This window comes from Phyllostomus hastatus, unplaced genomic scaffold, assembly GCF_019186645.2.
Source record: "Phyllostomus hastatus isolate PE091 unplaced genomic scaffold, TTU_PhHast_1.1 phas_contig_29, whole genome shotgun sequence".
NCBI classification, from domain to species: domain Eukaryota; kingdom Metazoa; phylum Chordata; class Mammalia; order Chiroptera; family Phyllostomidae; genus Phyllostomus; species Phyllostomus hastatus.
The window spans coordinates 24497371-24502624 of record NW_025333835.1 but is presented as its reverse complement, the minus strand read 5'-3'; positions in this window follow the sequence as shown (position 1 = coordinate 24502624).

Here is a 5254-nt window from a genome sequence, read left to right as displayed (position 1 = left end):
TTCAGAACATTTTCAACCTACAAAAATTGTATGCATTTAAGTCTCTAGCCCTGGCTGGTGTGGCTCAATGGATTGAGCACTGACCTATGAACCAAAAAGATCACCAGTTCGATTCCCAGTGAGGGCACATGCCTGGGTTGGGGGTCGGGTCCCCAATTGGGGGAGTGCAAGAGACAACCTATCTCTCGCACATTGATTCCTCTCTTTCTCCCTGCCTTCCTCTTTCTCTAAAAATAAATAAAGAAAATATTTTAATTTTTTTTTAAATTTCTAAAAGGGAAATGACTGCATCTACTCTTAAGAGAATCAAATTTAAAGACAGACAACATTTCACGTTGAAAATAAAATCATTGTTACCAAGGGCTTATCTGTGCTAATTCCTGCTCTTTGCTGATAAAGAAGTAACCTATCAGGACTTAAGCATTTCTTCAAACCCAGCAACCTGTTGAACAACTTCTTAATGTGCCCATCAATCATCTGGCGATAAGAAGAGTTTGCATTCATAATAGCTAGTTGCTAAAATAAATATGAGTTACTATAACTAATTCAATCAACAATGGGACCTCAGAGGTCAGCAAAGAAATAATCAAACAATAAGCCTGAATAGGTTGTAATTTTTCTGATTAACAAATGTTCTCCTTGTCATATGATGTTAAGAGCTGCTTAAAGCGCTCAGGTAAATTTAGAACGTATGTATTTACATTGGAAGGGCCTGTGTGCACTCCCCCAGTCAGAAATCCATAGGCCTGTAAGTTTTGCAAACATTAAGTTTTGCTTTCAGAAAACATTTCTCTATATGACATTTATTTTTTAACAGGCTCAAATACCACAATTCATGGAATCCAACAGAGATCAAATAAAATACCAACCCTACTTTTCAATACATTTGTGATAGACCATTCAAGATTATCCTATAAACTGCTTGATGTATTAGGACCTCAATATCATTCTAATCAAAGAACTATTTTTTTATGGAGGGAAAGAAAGGGATTTGAATCCTGAGCCAGACATTCTTGCAGCACGCCCCCCACCCCCCCCACCCCCAGCTTCAAATAACCAGCGTCAACCGGAGAGGGAGAGGGTAACAACGCAAAGCGGGCCATTCAGTGCTCTATCACACATTTCTACTCCGACCATAATGTAAGGTCCAGGCTGCCATTGCTTCTGATTTCTCATCTCTACTCTTACCCTCTCAGCCTGTGTCCCTGAGAGGGGTGACAGTGGTAGCTAACAGAGTCCAAGGACAATGGAGACTAAGTCCTTGGACTTAATCTAAGGACTAAGGACTAAGGACTATCTGTTCTCCTTAGAACAGGTAGACTAAAGCTTTAGGGGGGGATAATGTGGCTTTTTAACAAAATCATAAACTTGGGCCGGCAAACAAACTAAAAGTATCAGTGATGAATTGCGTGAGAATAATTTCTTCCTTTAGTTTAGAAACATAACTCCATTGTTATTCTAAATTCCAAAGACTTCAAACGGTGGGTATGTTTCAAGTGGGTAAGACTTCAAATAAGTGGGTAGCGCTTATTTCAGTCATAGTGATTTACCCTTGATTTTGAGAACTGAATAAAAGAAAGAGTGAATGGAATGAATAGATTGAACGAGTGATTGATTTCATGTATGTGTTTGAGGCACGATTGTAGGTTCCCGTGGAGAAAGGTTTTGGGGGGACCAAGAGCTTCATCTCTTAGGGCCAGCAGCCCATTTCAAGCATGTAAGAGTGGTGGGGATCTGAGTCTCAGAAATACAGAGAATTGAAAAATTTTGTCACGTGGCATTTATAAAGGAAGCCACTGACACAAAATGACTGTTAAATGCCGAGTTATGAAAGCATAAATGTCATTAGATAGTCAGGTTCTTCTCCGGAATCTAGATTTTAATAGGCTTTTGATTGTCACTTCTCTTCTTGTTTCTTCATTATTCCCACCTTGGAAGGATTCACTTTCAGAGGGATTTGCTTAAACTTCCCCCTCAAAATCCAATTTGCAAATATACCCGCAATTGAATTTTCAATGTGCGCCATCCTTTGCATGCAAAAGAGTACAAGCTTGCAAGCCTGCCCATTGTGACCAGGCGTCCAGGTGACTGTCTCCTAGAGCAGAGAAAGGAAGGAGGGAAAGAACTGAGGCCATTATTTAACTCCTCGGACTGCGATTCCACTTGGAGTGAATTCTGAATTATAGACAACACCCTGCTGTAATGTAAACATGAGGCCTCTGAATAAGCAGACTGAATTGAGATCTCGGTTTTACTGGAAAATATCTGTCAGGAAGTGAAATTTTTTTTCTGATGCTTAGGAGAAAAAATGTTATGAGTCTAAATGATTATGGATCATGAAATCCATATTTTGTTGATTCTTTTCTGTAACAGATCAGAATGATAAGCTCCAAGTCTTTGCCTATCTAGTCAAGGTTTTGATCATTCTACAGATATTTTTTTAATGCTTAGTCCTAATGCCTGCCTGTCTTGTATCAGGAGCAGAAAGAAATAAAAAGGAAACACACTGAGTTCAGTGGAAAAGGCTGAATTATAAAATATCTATTAATAACTGAACCTATGTAGCACAGATTCAACCTAGTTATTAGAAATGAAAAGCTATATAAAACAACTTAGGATTCCATTGCAATATGAACCTTATTAATCTTGGCGGGGGGTGGGGGGAGGATGTACCATTGTTTAAAATTTATTTGAAGCTATTTACTTGGTAAGTTTTATTTGAAATTGGTATCAACTCACCTAATTATAGTAATATAGTAATTTTAAGCATTGGATGTCATTCAGGCTAACTTTACCATTGACTATACCAACTTGATTATTAATTTTTAACTAATCTAACAATTATAATAGTTGATTATGTAATAGTATAATGCCTGCCCTAGGGTCCGACAACATTTCTATTCATGCAGCTCTTTGTTTAAATGTGAGGATAAATTTCCCCCTTGCTAATCAGTAAAAAATGAACTTTGAATGCTTATCGTTCACTATGCTGCCTGATATTCCCTAATTGCAGTCATTTCTATGGTTGGAATTTTTTTTTTCTTTCTTGTTCTCCAATTAATTCCTTGTTTGGTTCCCTGCGTCTCCCTGCTCTGCTACCAGCCTGAAGCACCTTCAATCTGTTTCTTTTGGGGTTTTTTCCTATCCCATTCAACCCTGAAACATCTTAAAATCTCCTTTCACATAGTTGCCATTTTATATCACAGCAATAAAATTCCTTCGGTCCTCAGTGTGCAGTAATAGCTTTGCAATTATAGGGAAGGTTGGAGGAGGAAAATGAAGGCAAAGTGTAGTCATTTGTCACGTCATCCCGTGGAGAGAAATACTTTTGTCTTTAAAGAAACACAAAAGAAATTTCCTTGGCACTTAAACAGATTGGGGAAGAGAATTTGGGGCAGCAGTGTTTTTTAGCGTCTTCTTACATCACTCCAAGGATCCGCCTCTATTGTTAGTCTTATCACCCTGCCTTGTTACGCAGATCTCTCTATCTGCTAGATAGAGAGCTCTCTGTGGGCAGGAACTGCCGCTTGTGTCCGAGCAGGTTCCGGGAAGGACGTTTGGTGAGAGAGTGAGTGAGTCCCTTTGTTGGATTACGCAGAGAAACAGCTGTTCCGCTCCCTGTGTCCTCCATATACAATCCTATCTCCCTTCATTTTCCAGCATGCAACCCCCAGACCTTACTCCAGACTTTACGCTTTGATCTCCCAGACATCAAGACGCTGGGGGCAGGAAGCCTTAGGTAAAGCTTGCCCCAAGCTGCTCACCACAAGCCGCGCCAGGCGTATCTTGATCTCATTGTCCTTTTGCTATCTCAGGTAGTCTTAAAAATGTGCCTGTCCCACGAAATGACCTTTAAGATTCCTAACAATTCTGGGATTGAAAGATAAAAGAATTCAGGTATTTTAGCTTTCATGGAAATTCCTTTTTTTAATACAAATGTAGGAGCAAGTCCTACAGCATTATTTAAAATAAGGAAAGTATTATTTAAAATGTAGAACCTAAACATAAAAGTATGTTTTGCCCACAGCCTATTCAGTTCCTTTGTTTGGCGAAGAGTTCTGCAAAACGTGTGTCACCCTCTACTGAGATTGTTTGGCCCTTGATATGTTTGTATTGATCTGTTTCTGGTGGTAGTTTGTCCTAAAATGTGTGTAGAAAGCAGGTATTTTATGATAAATTGTTGTGCAGGGCATGCTTTGTGTGGAATTCAGAGGAAAACTCAGATTCAGAGATTAACAGTGTCAAAAACGCAAGTAGCTAGCCACTGTTCAAATAACAGTGGTGCTATTTCTTCTCAGTGGCCTTTTAGACTTCTGTTGGCCTAAAATTCTAATTTATTAGGAACCCATTTTTTTTCTTTTATTGTTGTTCAGTTACAGGTGTCCCCATACTCCCCCATGACTCTCCCCCTGCCCTACCCACCCCCACCTCCCACATTCAGTCCTCACCTCTGTCCCTTACCACACGCCCCCCTCCCCGCCACCCCATCGTCTTTGCCCGTGGGTCCTTTATATACGTATTAGGAATCCATTTTACACCTTCCCTTTCTTGACAGGGTTTTTTTCTGCTTTAAACAGTTTCTAAATAAAGTTCTGTATTAAAAATATAGATGACAGCTAGATAGACAGACAGACAGACGTAAATAAAATGCACAGATAACCGTGAAGGGCACACTCAGACTGAGCAGAGCCTGGGGGCGTCTTCTCTCCTCCCCTCGATCTACCCACCTGAACCTCTCCACCTCCCTTCACCCTTCGCTTACCCTGGAAAAGATTTGTACTGAATGTTTCGGCTCCCTGTCTGGATGACAGAGGCACTTGGACACTTAATAGAATTCAGATTCCTGGGTCCCCTGCTGTCCTCCTTGGCTCCTATCCATCCCAAATTCAGGGTCAGCACAGGGGAAATGGCATCAGGAATGTCCACGTTTAAAGAGTTTTTCAGATGGTGACACCCAGGCAGATGCAGGAACCAGGCACCTAGCGGGAGTTTCACTAAAAAAGTCAAGACTCTCCCCACTCTGAGACCGACGACCTGCCAGTAAGCAAGTTTTCTGAGCCTGATTTAACTCTTGGCTCTGATTTAAATCAAGGTGCTTTTCAGTGGGAGACATTTCACACAAGACTCTAAAATTTAGATGTGTATCACGTTGGTGACGGAGAAACACTGAAGAAGTCCATGCAGGGGAGCAATATGATCGTATTGACAAAAAGCATCTCTCTCCCAGTGATACAGAAGGTTTTTCGAGTACCAA